Source organism: Bos indicus x Bos taurus, chromosome 4, assembly GCF_003369695.1.
Source record: "Bos indicus x Bos taurus breed Angus x Brahman F1 hybrid chromosome 4, Bos_hybrid_MaternalHap_v2.0, whole genome shotgun sequence".
NCBI lineage: Eukaryota > Metazoa > Chordata > Mammalia > Artiodactyla > Bovidae > Bos > Bos indicus x Bos taurus.
Window position 1 is genome coordinate 95208005 of NC_040079.1, and position 27416 is coordinate 95235420.

At 37.8% G+C, this 27416-nt stretch overlaps 2 long non-coding RNA genes across 7 annotated transcripts; one reads left to right on the top strand and one right to left on the bottom strand.

Annotated features, from left to right (window-relative positions):
• On the top strand, positions 1–27416 carry LOC113891665. Of its 5 annotated transcripts, none has more exons than XR_003510840.1 (8): positions 1–638; positions 2729–2801; positions 3036–3183; positions 9912–9969; positions 12773–13008; positions 18844–19100; positions 21342–21386; positions 22205–24108. It is a non-coding gene; the product is annotated as an uncharacterized LOC113891665 (long non-coding RNA). The 5 variants fall into 5 exon arrangements; XR_003510836.1 differs by lacking the exon at positions 1–638 and adding an exon at positions 25072–27416 and having other exon boundaries at positions 2267–2801; positions 22205–23206; XR_003510838.1 differs by lacking the exon at positions 1–638 and adding an exon at positions 25072–27416 and having other exon boundaries at positions 2267–2801; positions 22205–22326.
• On the bottom strand, positions 2186–17257 carry LOC113891666. Of its 2 annotated transcripts, none has more exons than XR_003510842.1 (4): positions 17173–17257; positions 10884–10964; positions 9705–9857; positions 2186–2273 (listed from the first exon to the last, which is right to left on the bottom strand). It is a non-coding gene; the product is annotated as an uncharacterized LOC113891666 (long non-coding RNA). The 2 variants fall into 2 exon arrangements; XR_003510841.1 differs by lacking the exon at positions 2186–2273 and adding an exon at positions 7515–7555.

A 27416-nucleotide genomic window follows, 5' to 3' on the forward strand; every position in this document is an offset into this window, starting at 1 on the left:
ATACACACACATATATATATATACACACACATATATATATATACACACATACACACACACACATATATTTGCATATTGGACTGGGAGTTTGGTGGCGTGTGTATTCTCATTTTATCAGTTGACATGGAATTATATGTGTTTATGGAGGAGTTGTTGCTTGAGCTGATGCTTGCCTTCTGAAATGTCTCTATAACATAGTTTAGTAAAATGTTAACAAATCCCAATGAAACACATCTGCTCTACTGTTGTCTCCAACTCCGGGTCTCTTCAAACTTTTAAAACTGTCATAGACTACTGGAAACATGACTGCATTTGAAATTAGTTCAATAAAACAGTAGTTGCAGATGCATCATTAAGGGTTTAAAACCAAATTTTCGGCCAAAGGGAATGGCTTGTAAATGTCTGGCCATGACTCCAGTGGTGTAGAAGGAAGTTTTCTGGCAATGAGGGAAGTGGGGCTCCCTGCTCGCTGACACATAAATGACTAAATTCGAGAGTTTTCTTCATGTGTCTGCTCACCAATGGATGTGTAACTGGATGCTAGTATTGCAGTGCACTTGTAGGTTAAAATCCAGGAGGTGATGAAAGACAATCTACGGTAATAGAATTGGAGGAACTCGGGGGATTGGATCAACCAGGTACAGTCTTACTGCTCCCTCTTTTTCACTTTATATAAGCATTTTTTCCCTACAATCTAGAAAGTACAGTGCGAGTGCTTTCCAACGTAATTGATGGCCCCGTCTGGCATAAGTGATTCCACATGGTGGCTGATGAACGACTCTTGGGTTAGCCCCTCCTCTTGTTCAAGAAACAGACAAATTAGCAGACTTTTCTCTCTTCTCCATAGAACTATCATTCGCACATCAGTTTATCTATCTTAGATGAAATTTTAAATATTTTATAAGCTGGTGAACCCTCTTGTTCTTGGTTTTGGGGGAAAGTGGAGTCTCATAAATAGAATTGTCTTACCTTCTCGGTCATGGGGTTGATGGATGGTCGGAGGGAAAGCAGCATCCCGGGTTTTTCAGAGGCATGTCTCTGCTTAGATCAGATTATATGGTGACTTGCAGTGTAACTATATTAGTATCTCTTTACACAAGAAAAATTTCTTTTAAATAACAGGATCAATTTGGGGTTGCTCAAGGGAGTTAGTAGAAAGGCTTAGAACATGGCAGTAGTAATATATACTCACAAGGTCAAAAATTCTCAGCTTGAGAATGGTTCAGTGTGCTCATTCATCATTTTCCACTTTTGCTCATGTACAAGACACCCAACCAGGTGTAAATTAAAACTACTGTACTAGCATGATCAGGCTTTAAAAAAAAGTATCAAATCCCAATTTACTGCTGTCAATTCACATAAAGATATAATCTTTATGTTGTAGATATTTCTGATTGTGTTGTTCCCAAAACTCAAGGACAGAAACAAACTGAATGATAAGCAGTGTCAATCTTGCATATATATAACAAATATCACCTAAAAATTATAATGTACTATATATATAATTACCTAGTTAATTTTATATACAAACACTGATTAAAATAATCAGAATTTACCAAGAATCCGACAAAGACAACTGAGAAGAAACAAAGTTAAAGGTTTCTTTAATCTACTGGGTAGGCGAGATTGGAGAGATGGCTTTTACAACATTTTTAGGAAAATTCACAGCTGAGGATTCATAGCTGTGATGCTCAGATGAGGACAGCTGATACTCACGCATGTTACTGAAGCCAAGTGGTGGGAGGATATACCGCATCCAAGCTGTTTCCATGAGTGCACAGGCTCTGGCTTGTTTTCTCAAGACTGGAGAAGACATCACACATTCTTTTGGAAGTTGAGTCCAAACCAAAACTCCACTAGATCTCCTGTCCTGCCTGTGTGGTCTGGGTGACCCACTTTAGCTTGACAGAGCTCTGGGAAATTTGATATGTCTACATCCAGTTTAAAGGTTACTCCTGGGTGGTCTTTAGCAGTTAATAGAATTTGATTCTGGGGCCATCATGTGAGATTCAGAGAAGTCCAAGAATCTGGGCCTGGACAAGATCCAGTCTGTTAAGAATGGTGATTACTCCTGAGCATTTCAATATATAAATTGGCAGAACTAGAGCTGTTCTGGGAGAATGTACAGATAACACCAGACACACCTCACCAGCCGTCTGCAGCCATCTTGCTTAGCATCTTCCAAGGCAGAACTCAAGACACCATGTTTTCAGATTGAGCAATAATTATGCATTGAGGAAGCTGTTCAGAACTTTCCAGGAATGGCCTTATGGCTAGAAAAGACACAAAGACATTTGCCTTAATCTATTTAGATTCAATGACTTCTCTAAATAATATAAATTTTTTTATTAAGTGTAATTGCTTTACAATGTTATGTTATGTTTCTGCTGTACAGTGAAGCAAATCAGTTCTATGTATATCCACACACCCTCCCTCTTGAGCCTGCCTCCCACCCCAACCTCCATCCCACCTTACCCCCATCCCTTCCCTCTAGGTCATCCCAGAACACCAAGCTGTGAATACAAGCAGCTTCCCATGAGCTATCTATTTTACACATGGTAGTGTATATATGTCAATTCTTAATTACATGTATATTAATAAAAGAATGGAGATGTGGCAAATCTAGAAATCATTTATATTTTACTATTAAAAAATAATGGGTTGTGGAAAGAGCATGTGCTTTGGAGACACCCAGGCCTGAATTTGAATACTCACTCCCCATTTACAGGCTGAGAGACTTGGGGCATTATCCCAAGAGCAGAAAATATCAAGGATTATTCAAAAAGTCTTCAGATATATTTGTAAGTGTCAGTCTTTTAAGAAAACCAACAATGTTCCAATCGTAAAAACCTGCTTAAAATCGCATGCTGCCTCTGGTATCTGTCTGCATGGCAATCATCAGCATGTAACATAAATGTATATTTTACACATGTACCTTGCTTGCTCCCTGTCTCCCCTTCCACTTTATCCCTAAAAGTAAAACTTCATTGTTTCAGGAATTTATTGTCCGATGTTGTTTACCATTGTATCCTTAGGAACTGCAATAGAGACTGGCACATAGCATCAACTGAAGTATTCTGATGGTGGCAAAAGTGACCAAGGCCTGACCGTCCTTTCTGCAATGGTGGTCTGGGAGTCAGTGCTTCAGGCCCACTTAGAGCTCTCCTGCCCTGCAACAATTTGGTAAGTACCAATTCATCTTTTGCTGTTTAAAATTGCTTAAGTTAGGTTGATTTTTCTGAGATTGGACCATGGTTATAATTTAGTAAAGTGATTATTCAGAAATAGCAGTTCTGTGAAATTCTGAGTATAAAGGCAGAAGGGTGGGGATTACTTTGTTCTTCATTTCAGATCTAAAGAGAACATTGAGAATCTTATGTAACTCTGTGGCAGATTGGGGGAGACACAAGAGACTAGGCTCTGACTTCAGTTTGTTAAATATAAAGGTCACAAATGAGTAACTAGCTGGCAGCTGACAGACAAGCCAAGGAGAGGGGTTGTTGTTTAGTTGCTAAGTTGTGTCTGATTCTTTGTGACCCCATGGACTGTAGCCCGCCAGGCTCTTTTCTCCATGGGATTCTCCAGGCATGAATACTGGAATGGGTTGCTATTTCCTTCTCCAGGGGCTTTTCCCCACCCAAGGATCAAACCTGCGTCTTCTGCACTGGAAGGTGGAGTCTTTACCACCGAGCCACTAGGGAAACCTAAGGAGAGGGGAGGCAGGGATTCTTGTGCTTAGAAGTTCTCAGAGTAAAGACACCTGAATGATTCAACCCATACCATACATGGGCCATGCCTGAGAAAGAGCCTACATGAGATCATCTGTAGGTTCAGGGCTCTCTGAAGGGGAAATGTGATCTCAAGGGAGATTTACTGAAGAGGCCCAGACCCTGAAGCATTCTCAGTGACTATAGAAGGAGTATTAACCAGCCAAATTGGTAATCAACCCTCCTCTTCCATAGAGATGGAGATTTCTGAAGAACCTAAGAAATAGTCTGAGAGTTAGCTCTGTGTCTGCAGCATACAGGGATTACCATACCAGCTCCTAGTCACACAAAAACTGTCTCGTTCTCTTTGCTCCCTTCCTCTTCTGATGGCTGCCAACAAATAGTTGCCTCACCCATTTACTAAATACAGTTTGTGCCTCATCTCTTCCACGTAATAGGCCCCCGCATAACAGGGGTACTCAGCTTTTATTACTGAATGGAAATAGACTTTCTGATGGAGCTATATGTGAAGACTGAAGGTAACCAGAGAATTTGTTATTTATAGTGACAAATGTTTTGTAATAGCATACCATTATAACTATTTGGAGTTAAGAGATCCCTTTTCTACAATTATTGAACTATACTGACAGTCAAGTGAGATTTGAGAAGCAAGAAAAAGAAGCCTGATTAAGGGAATAGAAAGGAACAAAATATGCAAGAATGGGAGTGACATATGAGACATAATTAGAGGTGTGATTAAAATAGTCATAAAACAATAAAAAAGTATGTGTGAAGACATTCCTTTGCAACAGATCTGAAAACCTTAGACATAGGTGACATATATGCTTTTCTAAAAATTTAAATTTCTAAAATCATCGTAAAAATTTTTTGAAAATAATCAAAAAAGTTATTGAGAAGGTTAAAAATCTGCCATTAATAAAAGCCACTAAGACCACAGATTTTCACAGCTGGATTACATCAAATCTTCATAAAAAACAGATAATTCCTATGTTATTTAAGTTACTACAATCCACTGGAAAAAATTCTTAATATGAAACCTTATGAAGTTAGCATATAAAAACAAAAATGTAGCCTGAACTCCTATATAAATACAGATACAGAGATCTTTGTAAAATAAGAGATAGTTGTAATATCCCAAAGTCCATCAGTATAATGACTTACCTCAATCTATTTAAAAGTCATATGGTAATACCAGTACATTATGAAAGAATTATATGAATTAATAGGAATAAAGTATGACAAAATAATAAACCTAAAATTAATCATTAAGTTAGAAAATTCTCATTGAGGTTAATATGAAAAATTAGATGTAAATTTCTACTGCTGCTATTGCTTTGGAATGCTAAGTAAAAAATATTAGTATAAATATTAGAAAATAGATTTTTTTCTAATGACAATATTAATCTAGAAATTCAGATTCTAGTTAAAATCAGAACCAATGAAAAATAATGGATAAGAGAATTTAAGATAAAAACAAAATAAATATGTTAAGACCAAAAGGTTTTGTTTATATTATCTGTAAGCAATGGCAATGAAAATGGAAAGATATTCATTTATAATAAAGAGTATAATATTTTCATAGATAACTTTAAAAAAATAAAGGACATATATTTTTAAAAATCTATGAATCTTACTCATAGACTACTAAAAGACATAAAACAATATTTAAACTATGGAAAAATATACTGTGATTTTGGATGGGAAGAATATAGTAAAAATGCCAATTCTTCAAAATTATTCAATAAATTTGAGGCACTAATAAATAGAACTTCATCAAGGTTGTTTTTAGAACTGGATACAATGATATAAAACTTCACTTGGAAGAATATAAGTCTGAAACAGCCAAGGAAAGTTAGATATAGAGTCAGAAGGTGTGAAATATGCTTTATACATCAGACTATAAAGTCGCTATAATAATATCAATATGGTATTAGCCATATGGATCCATAAAAAAATAGAGAATCTAGAAAATAAATGTGTGTATATGAAACTTTCAAAAATGGTCATATTAGCTACTCTTTGGGAAAAGAAAGACTTATTTATTAAATAGAGATGACAATTAGCTGTTTAACCAGAGGGAACTAAGTTGGGTCCACTCATGTGGAAGAATTAATATAGTAAAAATGCCAATGGTCCCTATTATGTGTTGTTCAATGCTGTAGCCACCAGGCACAGATGTTATTTACATTTAAATGGAAATTAATCTAAATTAAATTAAAATTGATGTTTCTCAGCAGCTTCAGTCATATTTTTTAAAGTGGGGCTAGTGTTTGTTTATTGCGGAGAAGGCAATGGCTACCCACTCCAGTACTCTTGCCTGGAAAATCCCATGGACGGAGGGGCCTGGTGGGCTGCAGTCCATGGGGTCGCTAGGAGTCGGACATGACTGAGCGACTTCATTTTATTTTTTTACTTTCATGCATTGGAGAAGGAAATGACAACCCACTCCAGTGTTCTTGCCTGAAGAATCCCAGGGACGGGGGAGCCCGGTGGGCTGCCGTCTGTGGGGTTGCACAGAGTCGGACACGACTGAAGCAACTTAGCAGCAGCAGCAGCAGTGTTTATTGAGTAGTGTAGATTATAGAAGGTTTCTATCTTTGTAAAATATTTTGTGGATAGCAGAGATTTCTCTCTTTTTCCATATAATACTTCAGTTCAGTTGCTCAGTCGTGTCCGACTATTTGTGATCCCATGGACTGCAGTACGCCAGGCCTCCCTGTCCGTGACCAACTCCTGGAGTTCACTCAGACTCATGTCCATTGAGTCAGTGATGCCATCCAACTGTCTTATCCTCTGTTGTCCCCTTCTTCTCCTGCCTTCAATCTTTCCCAGCATCAGGGTCTTTTCAAATGAGTCAGCTCTTCAAATCAGGTGGCCAGAGTACTGGAGTTTCAGCTTCAGCATCAGTCCTTCTAATGAATATTCAGGACTGATTTCCTCTAGGATAGACTGGTTTGATCTCCTTGCAGTCCAAGGGACTCTCAAGAGTCTTCTCCAACACCACAGTTCAAAAGCATCAATTCTTCAGCTCAGCTTTCTTTATAGTCTGTCACATCCATACATGACTACTAGAAAAACCAAAGCCTTGACTAGATAGACCTTTGTTGGCAAAATAATGTCTCTGCTTCTTAATATGCTGTCTAGGTTGGTTATAACATTTCTTCTGAGGAGCAAGGGTCTTTTAATTTCATGGCTGCAGTCACCATCTGCAGTGATTTTGGAGCCCCCCAAAAATAGTCTCTCACTGTTTCCCCATCTATTTGCCATGAAGTGATGGGACCAGATGCCATAATCTTAGTTTTCTGAATGTTGAGTTTTAAGCCAACTTTTTCACTCTCCTCTTTCACTTTCATCAAGAGGCTCTTTAGTTCCTCTTCACTTTCTGCCATAAGGATGTTGTCATCTGCATATCTGATGTTATTAATATTTCTCCCAGCAATCTTGATTCCAGCTTGTGCTTCATCCAGTCCAGCATTTCTCATGATGTACTCTGCATATAAATAAAATAAGCAGGGTGACAATATACAGCCTTGATGTACTCCTTTTCTTATTTGGAACCAGTCTGTTGTTCCATGTCCAGTTCTAACTGTTGCTTCCTGACCTGCATATAGGTTTCTCAAGAGGCAGGTCAGATGGCCTGGTATTCCCATATCTTTAAGAATTTCCAGTTCGTTGTCATCCACACAGTATATTATTTATAAATTGGGCTTCCCTGGTAACTCAGCAGGAGACATGGGTTCAATCTCTGGGTGGGGAAGATCCCCTGGAGAAGGAAAGGGCAAGCCACTCCAGTATTCTTGCCTGGAGAATTCCATGGACAGTGGAGCCTGGTAGGGTCACAAAGAGTCGAACATGACTTAGCCACTAAACAACAATTGTTTATAAATATTCACAAACAAAAAATGAATATAAATATATGTGTACATGTACATTTAGTAGTTCCCTATTGATTTAAAATTTAAAAAATAGAAGAAAATCATAAAGGCTACTTATATAGGGATTAAGGGGAAATTGTATAACATTACAGAAGCCCAGAAAAAATAAATTAAGATACATTTGACATTAAAATTATAACTTTTGTATACACACTGATATCAGTATCAGTTAGGGTTCTTGGTTGGAAACAACATGTTCAGAAAATCAATTTTGTAGGAAAAGTGCCCAAACTCTACCGAGGAACTACTTTTGAGAAGATACCTCTGCTGCCTCTGTAGGACACTGAAGCCACGGTTCACTGTCTTACTTTCATCATTTCCACCTTGGAGTTATGTGCAGGTGAATTTGATAGGAGCATGTTCTTGTACCCTAGTTGCAAGGGAACCTGTGAAAGTGAGTTTCTGCTTTCTAGTTGAGGAGACGGAACTCATGAGTAGAAAGTTATTCACATACAGAAAGAATGTTCAGTAGATCTTAGAACAGACACAGACATGACAAACGTTCACTATACTAACAAAGTCAGCAGACAGATAATAAGAATTACGGGGAAAAAAACAAGGTTGCAAGACAATGATGATGAGTGTTTAATGTCTATAATATAGGAGGAATCCTTACAAATTGTAAAGAAAAGGACAAGCTACTCAATAGAAAATTACATCAAAGATATGAATAGGGAATTCACAAATGAGTAAACTCAAATTTCCTGTACTTAAAATAACAATGTAATATGTATCATTTTACCATCACCAACTGACAAAATTTTTAAATTTCAGTAAATCTATTGCTGGTCAGTATAAAGGAAATGATACATTCTTTGCTACTGGAATGATAAATTATCCCCATCTTTTTGGAGAACAATTTTTAACAATGCCTCTAAAAATGTACATAACCACAACCTAGAAGCAACCACATTCTTCAGAAGTAAAAACACCACGGTATAAAAATATACATATGAGAATATTCACTGTCTTTTTCTTTTTTTTTTTTTACGAGGCAAAAATCAGAAAGAATGAATGGCCTTCAACTGAGAAAAAAATATGATACAGTCACACTATGGGCTATTGAGAAGCAATTAGAAACCATGAGTAAGACCTATGCCATTTGTCTTGGGGTAATTATGACAACAAGTCGTTGAGTGAGAAAAGCAAGATGCAGAAAAGCAACCAGAACACAACACTACAGCGACCAGAACAACACACAACACACACTATAAAAAATGGCAGGCACTGAACTTTTAAAAAGAATCCTCATGGGGGAGGGTGAATTGATGAAGGTGAAGAAAGGAAACAGAGAAGTAGCAAAGCAAACAAACAGCGACAAACCTTGCAGATTAAAAACATAGCCAAAAATCTCATTTACTTAACTCTCTCTACCTGAGTTATGTATATACTTGCTTAACTGTTTCTTAAAACAGTTAAGTGTTGGTCTCTAGACTTTAGAAATGTCTAAAATATATTCTTAGGTGAAAAATTATTCCAGAGTAATATGTAGAGAATGAGTCCATTTAAAAAAAAAAAAGGTGTGTGTGTTTTTATGTGTTTTTACCAAAAAGATTATGCATACCTGTTTATTAATTCTGGTTTCATTAGAAAGGGTAGATTTGCCAAGCAAAGGATGGTTACTTATTAACTAATCCAGTTAATTTCAAAATTTACAATGCATTAAAAAACGAAAATTTAAGAATATGTTAACATTCTAGAATATACTATAAAGGGAATAAGCTGTATTATGATTCAGGGAATAATTGGAGACCACTGATCGAGAGGGGGGCCTTTGGGAGAGCCTCTCTGAGGACAGTGTCTGAGCTGAAACCTGAAGGATAACAATAAGCTTTATTGTGGAGAACTGGACAAAGAATTTTCTGAGCCCAGAGGCCTGATAGTTCATCTGAAGGGCAAAAAGGAAGCCAGCCACCTGCTGTGTTGAGACAAGTGGATGGGTTTGTGTGGATTAAGGTCTGAGAGACAGGGACTTGTAGACTACCACTAGTAATAGTCTGGGTTAAACCACTGCTGGTAGCGAATAGACTAAAGTACTTACAATGTAAAACCTTTACAACAGCTTCAAATTGCAGAGACTCCAGCCCTTGATCACTAGACTCAACTCAGTTCAGGTGAGTGTGAACTTGGATGGTGCATCTCACATTGCAGATTGCTTCCAACCACAGGCAGTAGGACCTTGTCTCAGTCCATGCTGAAACAGAATAGAAACAAAAGCATAAACTAAAACAAACTCTCCTCCCCATAGGTGATAGAGAAGCGCTGTTATAAGCCCTGGAAGATGTTTGGTTGCTATTCTCAAAGAGGTAGGAAACAATTTAAACATTTTAAAAAGAAACGAGTCTTTGTATATATTTTACAGAAGAATTCTCTAGTTCAAAACTAGAATTATCCCAGCTTTCATGGTTAAAGTTTTAAATATCTGTATGAAATGTTAAATATCTGTATGTTTTTGTTGTTGTTCAGTCGCTAAGTCCTGACTAACTGTTTGTGACCCCATGGGCTGCGGCACACCAGACCTCCCTGTCAATATCTGTATAAAATTTTTAGCACAATGTGAGGTGGTTTTATTCCTCCTAGTTGTTACTCTACAATTACATTTAGCTTCTCAGATGCTGGCATGAAAAAGTTTTAAGATGCTTTCAGCCAATGTTTACGGTTTTCCAGGGGAAGATGCTGGAGGAAAAAAGGAGGCAAAGAAGGTAAAATACTTAAAAGGGAATTATTTCAACTAGGAAACATGGATTAAAAGCCTGGTTAAAGGGGGAAAAGGAAACATATGTAGGTTGGAAGAATGAAAAGTAAAGTCAATGGTTTGATGTTTTATTGAAGATGAAGAATTCTTGCAAAATGAGTACCTGAGACTGAAAACTGAATGAACGCAGGTGGCAGCCAGAGAAGGGAGTGACTGATTTTAAGATTTCAGGTATGGTGAGTTACTGCTGATACAGCCAGCATCACTGGCTGGGAGGGGGCGGAAGAACAGGTGACTGAAGGTAAGGAAGGGCTCTGACAGGCAGAGGAAATAGTTCATCCATAGGCCTCCTACAGTTACCAGAAATGATGGCATGAACCAAACTGGAGAAGAGAATGAGTCAAGAGTAAATGTAAGGGAGTAACTGGGTCAAAATATGAGACTAAGAAGGAGATGTAGTGGGTGGTTTAGTCTGGTGGTGCAAGCTGCAAATGGGAGGGGAGTGATACACAACCAATGCCTTACCTTCTTCTGGTACGTGCTACTTGGGGTATACTAGAAAAATCCATCCCCTGTGTCAGACAAGGGAAACAGTATCATCAGGACCTAAGGTAAGAAGTTAAAGATGATGTTCAGAGAAGAGTTTGAATTGATATGGGATCCTCAGGATAACATATTCTTAGGATTGGCTACCTAATTTTTCAGGGCCCAAGGCAAAATGCAGACGCAGGACATCATATTCAAGAATCACACACATACTCACTCCTATGAATACTATTCAGCCATGAGGAAAAAGGAGATCATGATATGTGTGAAAATACGGATGGACCTTTAGGTTTTATGCTAAGTGAAAGCCAAGCAGAGACAAATTCTGCTCTGTAAGGTATCATATATATGGAATTGAAAAACAAAACAGTAAAACTCATACAAATAGAGAACTGAAAAGGAGTAGCCAAAGGCTGAAGGCTGGGGAAAGTGGGAAGAGCTTGGTAAAAGGGTATAAACTTTCAGCTGTTAGGTGAATAAAGTCTGAAGATCTAAAGTAAAGCAGGGTGACTGTAGTTAACACTGTAAGGTATAGTTTTGAATACTTACCATTCTCAGTCATCTTTCATGTTGCTACTTTCTAGAGAGGAAAGACACTTCATTCTTTAGGAAGTTTCTAGACATGGATTTTTGCCATGTTGATGTTTGTACTTGATGAATGAAGTAGAAGCCATGGGCATGAGGTGACTTCTATTTCATGTAGCCAATCCTTGAAACCCACATTTCAAACAAGTGTATAGTCAGAAATCATTTAGGTAAATTATCTGATAAAAGTTTATGAAATATAATTGGGTAAATAAAATCATTGTGATGGTGCTTTCACAAAAGAAAAAAGTCCTCATATATGGATGACTTTTTACACATTGAAAAACTATGCTCCTTGGAAAATTTTGTGATCGCATTTCTTAGTACTACATTTTGCTGTTGCTCTATACCTAAGGACTCAGTGATCTCACCACGGATTACTTGGCGTATAAGCCAAATTGGTTATCTTATTTATGACAGAATCTCAGCTTACTTTTTGTCTCCAGATACTTTCATACTGTTGTATGTGTGAGGGATTGGGGGAAGAAAAAAATGCAATTAATTTCAGTCAAACTGATTATTTACAAATCCTTTTTAAAAAAGACACAGCTGGTTGAGTGATTTATTGGCTGACGTAATCTTTGTGCTTATGGAAATATGAATTGATTAATGCTCTCTGTCTAAACTTTGCTTTTGTTTTAATGGACTAGTAATAAATAGGAATTTTGGTCAGTTTGATGTAACCCAAAGTAGAAAACAAAGGACAACTAATGAGTAGGCCTCCTATTTTTTTTTAAGGCACTCCCTGGAGTAGAGGATTTCCTTTCCAGCTATGCATTCTAGATGACTATATCTGTTAGCACAGTTGTATATGTGACACCTTGTAATGGCACAGCTAGATTAAAAGTAGAGAAAATACATTCAGACTCATTCTAGTTTTAGCATTACTGAAAAAGGGAATTTTTCATTAATTATATTTCTTAGTTAACAGAATTACTTTGTACACAACACATTTCAAAGAATTAGAATATACTAAAATATACAGTAGTGCTACTGTATAAATTGTATCTTTCTATTATTATCTTCATATCCACCTTCTGGAATTTAAGTTGAATTTTATTTTAACTGAGAGTATATTTTAGTTGGCATTATGGTCTGAATTATATTCCTTTCAAAATTCATATGTTGGAGCCCTAAGTTCCTATAACTAAATTTGGAGATGTGGCCTTTAAAGCAGTAATTAGGAATTCCATGGACAGAGGAGCCTGACAGGCTACAGTCCATGGGGTTGCAGAGAGTCAGACATAACTGAGCGACTAACAGTTTCACTTTACTTTTTCAAGGTTAAATGAGGTCATCTTGGATCAATAGGACTAGTGCCTTTATGAGAAAAGGAAGAGATTACAGGAATGCACGTGAACAGAGGAAAGGCCATGTGAGAACATAGCAAGAAGGCAGCCATCTGCAAGCCCAGGAGTGAGTCCTCAGAAGACATGAACCCTGCCAGCACCTGGGTCTTGCACTTCCAGCCTGCAGAACAGTGAGAATGAAGTTATGCTATTCAAGATACCTATGTTAGGTATTAATATTTTGTTATGGCAGCCCTAGCAAAGTAATAGAGTTGGAAACTGTTCTGTGTTTTTTAATTTAGTCCTAAAAATAACTCACATCTATCCATTTTTAGAACTACTAGCATACATGATAACAAATGAGTGTCAATTAGAGGCTTTTGAAAAAAATTCAATTTGGATGAAATTAGACACGTTTTCATTTCTCTGAGTTTAACATATTATTTAGAGCAGTAAAGACTTCCACCTTTGCAAATCACTGTTTTAATCTTATCACCAATGTTTGTTGTAAAATATTTAGAAAACATAGGACAAAAGAAAATCACAAGTGGCTCAGAGGTTAAAGCGTCTGCCTGCAATGCAGGAGACCTGGGTTCGATCCCTGGGTCAGGAAGATCCCCTAGAGAAGGAAATGGCAACCCACTCCAGTATTCCTGCCTGGAGAATCCCATGGACAGAGGAGCCTGGTGGGCTACAGTCCACGGGGTCGCAAAGAGTCAGACACGACTGAGCGACTTCACTCACTCACTCACTCAATCACTGAAATAGTTTGATATCTCAACATAGCCAGTAATAAAAAATGGAGAGATTAACTACAGAAACTAATTTAAACTAGTGATTTTAAATTTAATCTATGAATATCATTGTCATTAAATATATTTCATATGTACCCATACACACACAACAAACAATTTGAAAGCTATGTCATCAAATTCTGTTGAATGAATTTAGCATAATTAATGTAACTAATCAACTGCTGTTAGATAATTAGAATGTCAAATATTTTCAGTAATAAACAGAACAAATATGATAAATTCTCTATGACATATTTTCAAAAATTAACATATACATATTTTCAGCTGCCCTCTTCTAAAGCCTTCTCTTTTCCTTCCAAAGAGGAAAGCTACGTTGTTTTGGCAATTTAAGGCTTGGGGTTTTGGCTGTGTTGATCCAGGAAATGGATGAATGAGAGCACTGTTTAAGAGGCTATATTAATTCACTTGAGGAAGACACATGCAAGACAAGAAAAAAGTTGATCTGAAAAGATGGAGAAAAGAGGTGACAGAGAAGAAATGACCAGTGCTTAATTATATTAAAAGGTTTTGGAGAATTTTAATAGAGAATCAGAGACAGTGGGAGAACCTACCCAACTGTAGTGAGGCTTTTAGGGAAGATAAATGGAGGAAGAGGATTTTTAGAAGTTCTGTGGGGTATGACTAAAATACCCTTCATAAGTCCTTTTGAGAAATCTTAAAATTTTCATTTTTTATTTTTGAATATCAGATGTTTTCTTTAAAATATAAAAAACACTGATTAAAACCACCACAAATGCTATGTATTCATTTTAATAACAGGGATCGATCTATCTATCTATGTGTGTGTGTGTATACATATATATGTGTATACAGCTTAATTCTTGAATATACTCAATTTATAAATAACATGCTTCATAAAAAGGGTGTGTAAAATTTAAAGGTTTTAATCTATATTTTTAAACTGCTATATAAGAAATCTCTTTATATCCATTGAGAGTATTTAAAAGTGCTTGTTTTCTTACATTTGTTCAACTTTGCCAACTGATAAACAATGATGTCAAATTATTTTAACTTTCATTTTTATTAAATGTGTATAGATATTTTCTCATATTATTTCTCTGTCTCTCTCTCATATTATTACCATTTCATCTCTCCCTCTCATATAAATGGCAGGCCTATAAATTTTCTTTGTAATTAAAGGTTGGATAATAGCTCATAAAATGTATAATTTCCAATATTTATAAGATTCTTTTGCATAGTATTTTCACTTTTAAGTGGAATGCAAAGTTAATATGTTACTTAAAAACAATCTAGTTTCAGGTAATGGTACAGATGTAATGTTTTCTAAAACAAAAAAATGCTGTAGTTAGAACTCTTAGAAAATACTTTTCTTAGTTATCATTCTTTCCTAGAATATGGATTATTTCTTCAGTTTAAAAGGGTTGACTTTCAGATTCAATTTAAATTTCTTTTAGATAGATGTTGTCCGCCAGCCTGCAAAACTCTATTTAACTTGAGAGAAAATTGATGAGTACACAAACTCATTTATATTTTTACTTTTTCTTACTGCCTCAGTAGTTTTAGATATGTTATTCCTTATTACCATTTACGCCTTAAGCTTCCACCTGTGCTTTTGATCAGATTCCCTTTTCCGTTTCTTATTTCAAGTAGTAAAATCTATCAACAAACTTCTAACTCAAGACGAAACTTGAAAATCACATTTAATACCAGCTTTTCCTCTATATTTTCTATGTGAAATCCTATCGATTTTATTTCCTGAATATATTCAGTATGTTTCTTTTTCCTGCTCATGGCAAATAGTGCTTAGCATAGGCCCTTATTAGTTCATCATGATCTTTTTCATAAATTTCTTAATGCATCTTCATCACCTAATGAATCCCAGACCCTACTAACCTGGTATCTAAAGCCCTCTTGATCAGTTCTAGCTCTCTTGTCTAGTCTCTTCCGTCTTTCCATCTCTTGCATTTTGTTTTGAGTAATTTGTGGTTCCTTAAAATTCAACATGTTTTATGCGTCTGTTCTTTTCATAAACTATTTCCTTGGAAGTAAGAGTCTATGATATGCCTTTTTCTTTGATTTCTTAAATTTAGCTTTTAAGAGTTAGTTTGCTTGCCTCTTGAGAGCTTATCTGGTATGGGCCAGGTGCTCATCCTTATATATACATATATGTGTGTGTGTTAGTCACGCAGACGTGTCCAACTCTTTGTGACCCCATGGACTATAGCCCACCAAGCTCCTCTGTCCATGGAATTCTCCAGGCAAGAATACTGGAGTGGGTTGCCATTCCCTTCTCCAATATATATATTTTATGATACTTTTCCTTCTGCTTAGAACCTTTCTGTATCATGATTAAGCTCTTGGCTCATTTTCTACTTCTCCTGTGATTAGTAGTAACTTTATGTATAAGAGTATCTCATTTTCCTTTGTACTTAAAATATCTAATAATGTATATACATATATGTTTGTATATAGTAATACATGTATATATGCTATTAGGATATATACACACACATGCATACAACAATAAGTAATTTTTGGACTACACTGAATGCCACATATTCGTTTCTCCTCTATTATGATAAGTATAAGAAATGAGCTATTGTAATTTTCTTAAAAGCTTGAAACAAGTTCAGAAAGTGTTTACTATTATACTTTCTTATTTCACTGTGAAGAAAGCTGAGCACTGAAGAATTGATGCTTTTGAACTGTGGTGTTGGAGAAGACTCTGGAGAGTCCCTTGGACTGCAAGATCCAACCAGTCCACTCTAAAGGAGAGCAGTCCTGAGTGTTCATTGGAAGGACTGAAGCTGAAACTCCAGTACTTTGGCCACGTCATGCGAAGAGTTGACTCATTGGAAAAGACTCTGATGCTGGGAGGGATTGGGGGCAGGAGGAAAAGGGGACGACAGAGGATGAGATGGCTGGATGGCATCACCGACATGATGGACATGAGTTTGGGTGAACTCCGGGAGTTGGTGATGGACAGGGAGGGCTGGCTTGCTGCGATTCATGGGGTCGCAAAGAGTCAGACACGACTGAGCGACTGAACTGAACTGAACTGATTTCACTAGAGGTGGGGGAAATCCCTAGCCCTTGGCTCCAAGTTTATATATTTAGTGTAAAGGGATGTATCTTATCAGTCTTCTTGGTCAGATAGAAGTTCACATTCAAATCCATAAAGTTATTTTTGTTAACTTTATAGAAAACCTCTATTTTATGAACCATGATCTGCCTTCAAATAACAGCATAACATTAATCAACAGAGAGGAGACACAAGAAGAAAACTGAAATATGGGGAGAAAAATATGGGCCCAAGGAGAGAATGAGCTTCCTTGGTGGCTCAGGCAGTAAAGAATCTACCTGTAATGCAGGAGACGTGGGTTTGATCCCTGGAAAGATCCCCTGGAGAAAGGAATGGCCACCCATTCCAGTGTTCTTGCCTGCAGAAATCCATGGACAGAGGAGCTTTGGGGGCTACAGTCCATAGGGTCACAAAGAGTCAGACACAACTGAGTGACTAGGTTGAGTGATTAACACTTCCACACACTTTCACAAGGGAGAAATAGAGCAAAGAGGCTTGGAATTCACTGACTTCGATCAAATCTTTGGTAAGCTTACCGGCTTCGTGTAGCAGAGCTGCACTCACCCATGGACCCCACACAGCCCTTCCAGTGCTTTATCTTATGGATGGAGGGGAGCCTCTGAAAAACAGCAAGAAGTAGAGCAACATGACGTGAGACTATGAGAATCTAAACTAATTATTAAGTTTACTTTGACAATGCTGAAAACCAGGAGCTTTCATATGCATACTTCTTCCCATCATACATAGATATACAGATAAACGAATTGTAATCCATTCTATTTTTAAATTATTTGTCATAACCTTGTTTGACCCGACAAGGCTATTCCTTAAAGATAGAATGTATAAATTACACTGTATTTTTTAACTCCCTGCACGTAAAACATTGGCTGTGCTCCAGGTATCTAACTGATAATTTTTAGTTTTAAGTTTTAAAAAAATCTTTTTTCCCAATGACCATTACTAAGAAATCAACAGGCCATCCATCAGTGCATAGGTAATATAACCATGAGTTCTCTCCTACCTAACCAAGTTGGGGAAACAGCTAAAAGTATTTAATAACTAATGGTGCTTTTCCCTCTCATTTGTATAATTTATGGCAGCAGAGAAGTGGAGGATTCATGTGTGCTGTGGTTAGTTGCTCAGTCATGTCTGACTCTTTGCAACCCCATGGACTGTAGCCCACCAGGCTCCTCTGTCCATGGGTGGAAGGGGAATAAAAAGAATCTTCCCTCTCCTACATTTGAGAGATTCTATGCCTCTGAATGCTAGATTCTTTGCATGCAGGAGCTGTGACTCATTAGTATTTCATCCCCAGTGCCTGGCACATAGTGGGTACTTACAACATGTCAGAATAAGTTAATGGAGGAGAAAAATCTGTTAAGGAACATCTCAACAATTGAGTGAATGGACAGAATACATGTGGGAGAGGAGTTCATTCAATCAACACATGCAGGTACAAACCAAATTTTAGATTAGTTAGAACCAGAAACAATTCCCACTTTGTGAATTTAAATTTAGTTAGACCTAAGGGAGGCTCAGGTCACGTTTGTTACCTGATTTTCACTTTTGACAAAATGACAAAGGAGTGACATTTAGTGATACCAATTGAGAAACTATTTCATCCTGTTTTGGGGGTAGTTTATTTCCTTGTCTTCTTCCTATTTTTAAAGCTTGCAGGTAGCAATATGAAACAGAATGAGCACAGTCTCTCAGTGTCACAACTGGACAATGGGTTGACACTGTAACAGCCACCATAGTTACCTGCAGGCTACTTTCAGGGCCCGCTGTGCGATGGGCCGGACTGGAAGCTCAGCTGTTGCCAGCCGCTGTGGAAGGACACGCTTGCACATATGCAACCCCTGTGCTAGGCGTCCAGGCGGAAAGAAACTGAAACACGGGTTTGGTGTTTGAGTGGAGGCACACTGTGAATAAATACCTAATGCTGATGTGAGCATTATGCCAAAGTCAGGAATCTGTTTGGATAATTGAACATGACATTCATTCTCTTACTGCTGAGTGAAGGAAGGTGGAAAAGTGTAGTTTTTGCTTAACTGGGCCTATCACTTTGAAATTTAGCCCCAGTCATCTGTTACACTGAGAGGGGAATGCTGGCATTTTAGGAAACATATTCCCCCCAAATAAAGGAAATGTAGTTTGTAATGTTCAGAAGCCAGAGCGTTTGACTAGTCCCCTCATTTGTTTTTCAGGTTTTGCTTAAATTGGCTTGCAGATTTATCTGCCATGCATTGCACATGGATATTTTTGTCACCGCATATTTTACAACAGCTGTGATCCTGATGGGGATTCAGTTAACCAAAGGCCCCTCTGCATGCAAGCGGTCACCAGGCATCTAATGGGCTGAGGGCTGAAACGACAATAAAGTGAGCAGAGCCATGCAGCTGCGGACCAAATGTAGGGTAATAACTAGCAGTTGGCCATTACGGGGTTAACTGCTGGTGTTCTGGTGAGTGTAAAAAAATGTGGAGGTCCTGCTCAAAAACACAGCCAAAATGTGAATAGTTCCATTGGGTCGGAGTTAAAATGCTTCTGCTTCCTTTTCAACTGCTGATTATTTTCAGGATACCAATCTTGTGGGAGTGTCTAACACATATATTATTATAATTGTAATTTTTTTGATAACTATGTCATAGTTTTCCAACATGCTTTTAATTGAAACAAGGGATCATTGCAGAATTATCAGCTTCTTAGTCCCTGGGGTTTCAGCCACTAGCGCCTGTGCCTATATAGTTTCCAGACTTGTTCCATCTACCCTAGGAAGAATTTTTACCTATACTTGTTGAGCTGAAGAGCCATCCACTCTGTTGTTTTAAACAATGAAATTGTATCACTGCAATGTCAGTCCAAACATGTGTAATTAACATGGAAAATATGTCTAAGCCATATTGGTCAAGATAGATGACTTCCTTGCATGACTTATAAACAGTTAGAGGCAAAAAGCCAGGATGTCAAAACCAAGTTGTATACCGCAAAGTTTTATCTGGGAGGACTTTCAAATTACAAAGGAAACTAAAGACAAAAATTCAGCCTGCCATACTTTCTCAATAAGGAGGGCAGCTTTCTGGTATCTGTATAAAAATAATCCTCTGTCCTTCTCTTCAACGTGTTTTTTTACACTGCACAGGTCAAAACAGACATCTTATTCTTCTGGAAATGTTCATCACACAGTATAATGGTACATGTCAGAGCTTTCAAATTATTCCGGCTGGAAACAGGTCTCTAATCTCCTTTTAAATTTTATCAGTGACAGCGCACAGAATTCTCTTTGGAATTCTTTGATCAGCAGCCTAGGCTCTAAAAGGCAGAGTTTAGAACTCTGCTCCCTATGTGTTTTTCTGAGTCTGCTGAAAGCCATGAGCTTTGACTTTTTTCCTAGGGTTGTTTTCCTAGGTAATGATCCAATAATACTATTATTAACAGGTAGCAGAGCCCATGGGAACATAGACCACTTACCTGCAGGTGCTCTATTTCTTCGCTGGCAAAAATGAGCTCACTCTGAGTATACCTGAAGAATCTTTTTTGTCCTTAAGTATAATGCACTTCTGTTTTTATGTCATCGGTGGCATCAATTATAAATTAAATGTGCCAGGAACCTCTGAGAAAAATCCTCCTTGTGACTGACTCACATCCAAGAAGGATTACTTACCAGGGTATAAGTTAACTTAGGAAAAGAAAAATTGCTTGACTATAGCCCTACACAGCAAGACAGCCCTTTCCAGAAGGTATAATGAATTATCAGTGAAGAGGTTTGTAGACTTACTTATATGGGAAATTCTACCTCTGAGAAAGAGCCCTTGGTTCCATTCAGGTGCTATGCCAACAAGGTTCTTGACTACTTGGTTTGTGAAAGCTTGCTATTCATGAACTAAACTCATGTTTATTCAAATATTAAAGACCTTGAGATGTGTAATTTATTCTTTAATTATCAAGCAGCTTGAGCTCTGAGTGGTAATTTCATACATGAAAGAGAGGTACAGTGAAAGCAAAAGAGGGAGAAAGAGAGGGAAGGAGGTCCAGGAATATTGCACTCTAGTGTTTCTAAAGGGAAAATTAATTGTCTAAACTGTACTATCTTGATGTTACCTGAAGAAGGGTGTTCATAAAATAAGACTGCTTCCTGCTGCAGAGTTGTTTTCTTGTATGTTACATAGATTTTTTTTTAATATCCGTCAAGGAGAGGGAGGTTAATGTTCTGCCAGCTATATATACATGGGCAGGGGAAGTAAGCATGAAACACATGGGCTCCTGGGAAACTGGACAAAAGCGTGGAAGGCCTCACTTGTCCTCGGGAATGTGGTAAAGCAAGGAACGCAGAACCATCATCACTCCATCTTTCCTGGCTTTAGTCCCATGTCAGCATTCTAGAAAACCGTTTCTACCCTCTCCCCTTTCCACTGGGCACCTCTGATAAGATCTGACAGAACTGGCAGGAGACAGTAAATTGGAACAAGGATGCATTCCTTTCCATCTTCACCCCACTGGGACCTCCGTATGGAGGATAAGACATCTATTCCAGCCCCGCCCCTCAATCACTGCAGCTGTGCAGTCCTCACTTTTATCTGGATGGACTGAAGACCTAACAGAAGAGTGGGGAATGTATTAGGCATCACCAGAAAAGAACTTACCAAAAAAGGATGTGGGGTGCTACCTTGTAAGCCAAAACTCAATTTTATTTTATTTTTTTTAGTACTCAGGCTGATGCCAGTCTGGTCGAGCAACTGCCAACAAATAAGTAAGTATAGTCCAAGGGATTTATTCTTTCTTTCTTTTTTTTTTTTTAAGTTGAAGATGTAAGGTAGTAAATTACTTTAAGAAATATTCTCCTCCAAAGCTGACCTGGGGATGTGTTATATAAGTGTGGTGTATACCCATGGGCACATAGTCACATACGTGTGTATCAAGGAATGAATCTGTCATCCTGCATATATTCCATCTCTTGTGAAATTCTGGGCACTGGAAGTTGGTAGCTGCAGCAACCACAGCATATGCTATAAGCATTTCAGCTATTAAAGTATCTGACACTTGGCAGGTGCATTCAAGAATGACAACTCTTGGCAAGTTCCATCTTATCCTTGCACACGAATAATAAAGAGAAAGGAATACTTTCAGTCTGGCAGAAATAAGCAACAGGTGCTAAAGGCCTTTGCTGTAGTTTAACAGGAGGGAGTATATTAAACAGTGTGAAATAAGCAAACATAATTATAACATACTTATAATGAAAATGATGGCTCCTGGTTAATTCTTGTCTAGACTTGTTCAAAGACCCTGGAGCCAGCACACCTTAGGGGAAGGATTATACTCTTTAAAAATAACAGAATGCATAAAATGTTTAATAGTATACCCTTCATATAGTAAATCCTTCATATTGTAAAAGTCCTTTAGGGATTTTAAAATCTAAGGGCTATTTTTTCAGACGTGGAGCTTTAAGGGTTATCCCATATGTTCAGGGCTGTGGAGGCTCCAACATGTCCTTATCTAGAATCTTTTTGTCCATTCTTTAGCTTACGGAGCTGAATCCAGTATTTTACTCTCTTCTTGCATTCATTCTAGGTCTTGAAAGAGATGATTTATTGCATCAATGCGTCTTCTATTCACCACGCATGTAAGATTGCTAATGTCAAGAGTAATTTATTCCTGTGCCCCTCCTGTTCTAGAAGCTGTCAATGAAGATGGTATATCCCAAAGTTCCTACATCTTTGTATCCCTACTGTCTCTTTTGTCTAGTGCTTTGTTTGCAAAATAATTAAGAATGCAATAGCATAATTTGACAATTGTAGTAAAACTGACTAGAATATTTAGGCTCTGGAGTGAAGATTTGCCAAATTCAGAACTGTTTCTAAATTTTGCATATGTGGTTTTGCCTTAATTAAATTCCCCAAGGCTGTTTCTTTTTCTGTAAAGTCAAAATAATATTGAGTTGGCCAAAAACGTCATTCAGAGTTCTCCATTCAGGTTATGGAAAAACCTGAATGAATTTTTTGGCCAACCCAATAAAAGCATTTAGTTCACAGGCTCTTTTGAGAACTGAGCTAAATAATGCATTTATTTGCTTTAGTAAAAATATCATATTGTGTTTATTTGAATATGTTACTTTTATTTATGTTTTTTAGAGTAGATTCCATTGCAAAGAACTGAGTGGGAATAAGGGTGCTAAGAAAGATCATGTGATATTCAGACTTCTCTAGATGCAATTTCTCTGATAAACTTTCTTCCTGTGTCATGATCTGAGGCTTTGCTAATTAAGGTGTGCTTCACAGATCAGCAGCATTGGCATGGCCTGGGAGCTTAGGAGAAAGACAGAATCTTGAGTCCCACCCCAAATTGATTCGTAGTCTGTATTTTAATGAGATCCCAAGTGACTTGTGCACTTTAATATTTGAAAAGCTCTGGATTAGACAGCTAAAGTCCTTGCTTATCCTTTCAGATGTTCCTCATCTTACCTCTAATTTAATCAGGTGGATTAATCATGTGTAGTCGTAAGGCCGCATGTTTACAGCACACTTGGTGAGCTGGCACAACGGGTGATGGGGACACAGCAGAGCACACTCACAGGTGAGCAGCTCCAGGAGAGGACTACTCAGTGGCTGTTCTCCCCAGGGGAGTGCTGCAATCTGCCTACCTCGCTGCAGATCACAGACACAGCTAAGCACCAGACCTGGAGGCCTCTCCTCCAAGACCCCACCCCTGACAGGCGCATTGACACCCACAGAGCAAAGCAGACCCTGCGCTACATGCTGGCAGGCTCTGGTCAGCACCACACCAGTCAGACTCCCTGCTGCTGCTGCTGCTAAGTCGCATCAGTCATGTCTGACTCTGTGCGACCCCATAGACGGCAGCCCACCAGGCTCCTCCGTCCCTGGGATTCTCCAGGCAAGAGGACTGCCATTGCCTTCTCCAAATCAGACTCCCTAGCAAGGGGATAATGGCACAAATCTCGACCAACCTCACCCACCAGGAAGCAGACACCAGAAGAGGAACTACTTTAAAATCTCTGAATTGTCAGGCAAGTCCTTTAGAACAAATGACACTTTACTGACACATGTTATTTTAATTTTTCTGGTACACACTCAGACCCCAAAAGCTATAATTGATGCTACCTCTTCTTCCCTCTCTCACCCCCTAACACTTTCACAGTCTCATCGTTTCATTCCTAGATTTTGATTTGCCAGTTTCTAGAGAAACTACTAACATATATTAGCATTTCCTTCTTCTGATTTTGAAATTGACATAATATCTATGCAAGGCTTTGTGAGAAAGATGTGAGAAAGGTAATGGATCATTGCTTCATTCCATAAATTACTTTTCTTGTCCTATTAAATCACTGATAGATTTATTTCTGCCTTGGAAAAAAGTTTAGTTAAAAGACATTTCAAGACAAGTTTTGATTATTCTTAATGAAGACAAATACATTCAAATAAATTACAATTAGTTAATTCAAATTAATCATTTAAAAATTCAGGTAAAGATTTTTTTTAAAAAAAGATGATTAGTGCAAACTTCTCCTAAATAAATATATATATATGCACACACACACATATAATTATATATAGGAGATATATAATTATATATTTAAAAGAATATATATTATATGTTTTATATGTATTTATAAATATATATATATATATTTCTCTTTTAAATAATACTTTAGAATTACATAAATAGTCCTGTGGTCTTTTTTATGTTTGACACTATTATCATTTCCAATTAATGGGGATATTTTCTATACGGATTTTTTTTCACTAAGAAGTTGAGCGCTATCTCATAACAAAGACAGCTTGAGAATGTGTGTTAACAAAGTCAAACACTGGAAATGAATTTCGCAGTCCTCTGCACTGCTCATTCTCACCTCATGAATCCACAAGTGTCTATGAATTTGAAAGATTGCTGCTGGTGGATGATCTCACCTTCCATACTTCCATAGTCTCTGGTTACGCTTTTTCTCCTGTAAATGGCTCCCTGTACTTGGGGCTGCAGTGCCAAACTTTCTAGACAGGCGTAAATTACTGCTTTGTCTCCCTTCCTCTCTTTCTCCATTTATATTTCATACTGTGTGACAAAACTGAAACGGCTGAGTAATGGATGGCGCTGAGGGATGGTGGCCATTCATTGTGTTTTCTTCGTGCTCTGGGTGTTTTACATGTCTGAAATAACAAACCTTATGATACTAGAGATCGAAGGACTTGAACATTTTCATTTGTAGGAGGGAAGCTTTGGTTTTATAAAAGCAGCTGCAAATTAGACTACTTGCTAACTGAAAAGAATGTCTGCAATATGTAGTCAGACAAAATAAGAAAAATATAGAAAGGCCAAAGTAGTAAAGTATACACTTCCTTTTACAAGAGCATTGAGTCATTGACTGAGCTGACATTCCTGCAGTTAACTCACTCATTTTCATAAAATTTGTTTTTCCATTTTAGGAAGAAGATAGATGTTTGTGTCATGCCAGCCCCAGTACCTAACCTACATCTTAATGGGAAGGACAGTGGAACAAATACTCTTCTTTCTCTTATTTGGTTTATTTTAAATTTATAGACTTTAAAACTATTTATCAACTAACTTCCTTCCTCCTTTCCTTCCTTCCTCTTTTTTCCCCAAATGATCTTAAATCTCCCGAGGGGAATACCAGTTTTCTCCTCACTGTTCATGTAGTACGCGCTCTGGGCAAATTCTTTATTTTTCACCCTAAACGTAGAGGCTGCGGATGCCATTTCTTAAAAATTCAAAACAACAAATAGTGGTAAATTCTGTAATTTCTTTCAAAAAATATTCTGCAAAATAAGTGCTTGATGTTATATTGGAACTAAAATGGTCAAATTAAGAGAAGGAAGGAAATGAGTATTTATTCAAGGATCTACTATGTGCCAGAAGTTTTCTGTACATGAATTCTTTTAATCCTCATCACAGCACTGGGTGAGAGCTGTTATTCTTTCCAATCTGTGTTTCAGCAACTGAAATTGAGACACTCAGTAGTTTGCACAGCATCCTATAGCTACCAAATATGTATGACTCCAAATCCTACAGATTTAGGATGACTTTTCCCATTTTCTTCTGTACCAGTGTCCCCTCCCTTAATTTTGCAAATAAGACCCATGAAGTGCAAAGAGACCAGGGGGCTTAAACTGGTGACTGAGTTCGAAATGGATAATAGGTCCTCTGACTCAGTTCATCCCACTAAGTCACTGGGAATACAAAGATGAGGGGGGAAAACTCATGAAATTGACCCTAAAATTAAAATTCACATGAAAATATCTATAAGAAAATTTACCATGTTCATTTTTTTGAGGCATGGAATCTGTTAATATATTTCCTGTCTGTTACTGAGAAGAAAATCTCATGTGATTCCTCCTCATGTTTCTTTTTCTTCAGTGCCATGAGTTGATCAGGCCCCAGAGGTGACGACTGTTATTTTTAAGGAATTTTGTATCTGGATGCTGGCAACACAACTTTCTCGTCTCCATGGCACTGGGGCACAGGTCAGATTGTGCTGGGCCAAATTCCAAATATATAGCATGAATTTTCTATTTTCCAGCTATTAAGGCAAAGTGACCTCAGAAATTTGTGCAACTGTTCAAAGAATGAGCCTTATCTTATTCTTATTTCTCTCTCTACCCTTTTCCTCCAACTTCAGAATTGGAACACAGAAGCAACTCCTACTACAGTGATTATTTTTGCACATGTTACTCTCTTTTCTCCTACCAGAGTTACCTTAGAACAAGAACTCCACAGTTGCTAAACAGATAGAGTTTGTGCATGACTGTTACTGTATTTACAGATGAGAAGACAAGATTTGGTAGGTGAGAGATTGGGAGAAAGGATTGAAAAGAAAGGTTCAGGGTTAAGACTTCTTATACCCATTGCTTTGAAGAGTTGGTAAAGAAACAAAAACCACATAACAGAATCTGAGCATCTTTATCAGCCCCTGGCAACCCGCCCTAGATGTGGGCAGCAAGTGGTCTGGACATTCTCCACCCCAGGCCAGCTTGACTACTCGCTGTTCCTCAAATATACTCATCCTTTCCCTTCTCTGAGCTTCTTAGTAAAAGGTTCCCTCTGATACAACTGTCTTCTATTCCTCCACTTCTACCAATCAAATTTCTACACATCCCTCAACATTGGGTGTAAATGCTGCCCACTCCATGCAGGCCTCTCATGAACTGAGGGTCAGGAATCCCTTTTGTAAGCGACTGTAGCAGCCAGAAATACAGATCTTTTGTAGCACTTACCACTTACTCTACTAAATTTGGAATACTTTTATATCATTGTATCTTTATAAGGTTAAGAATTGTTTCTATAATCCTCATTCCATTTTTTTTTTTTCGCCACTTGACTTCTAGGACCTCATGCTTTCTCAGTTTTCCTCCTCGCTCACTGGCCATTTCTTCTTGGTGTCTCATTCCCTCCCCCTCTTTGGGTTCTAGCTTATCAGTCTGGATTCTTCACTATTTAGTAAAGCTTCGTTTTGGTACTTGATCAATATCCACTCACTCCCAAGATGATTTTATGGAATTTTACAGCTTTAAATATCATCTCAATGCTGATGACTCCCAAATATGTGTGTCCAGCCTGGACCTTGACCTCAGCTCCCGATGGTTCTCCCCACCTACATGCTGAGTCATCTGCACTTTGCCTCCTCACTTGGCATCTCCTGTGAAATATGTCCAAAACAGAAATCCCAATCCCTGCCCCCATTGCCATCCCTCAAAACTTGCTTTACCTCCTACCTTCTCTTCTGTAATAAATGGCAACTGACATTTTAGAATCA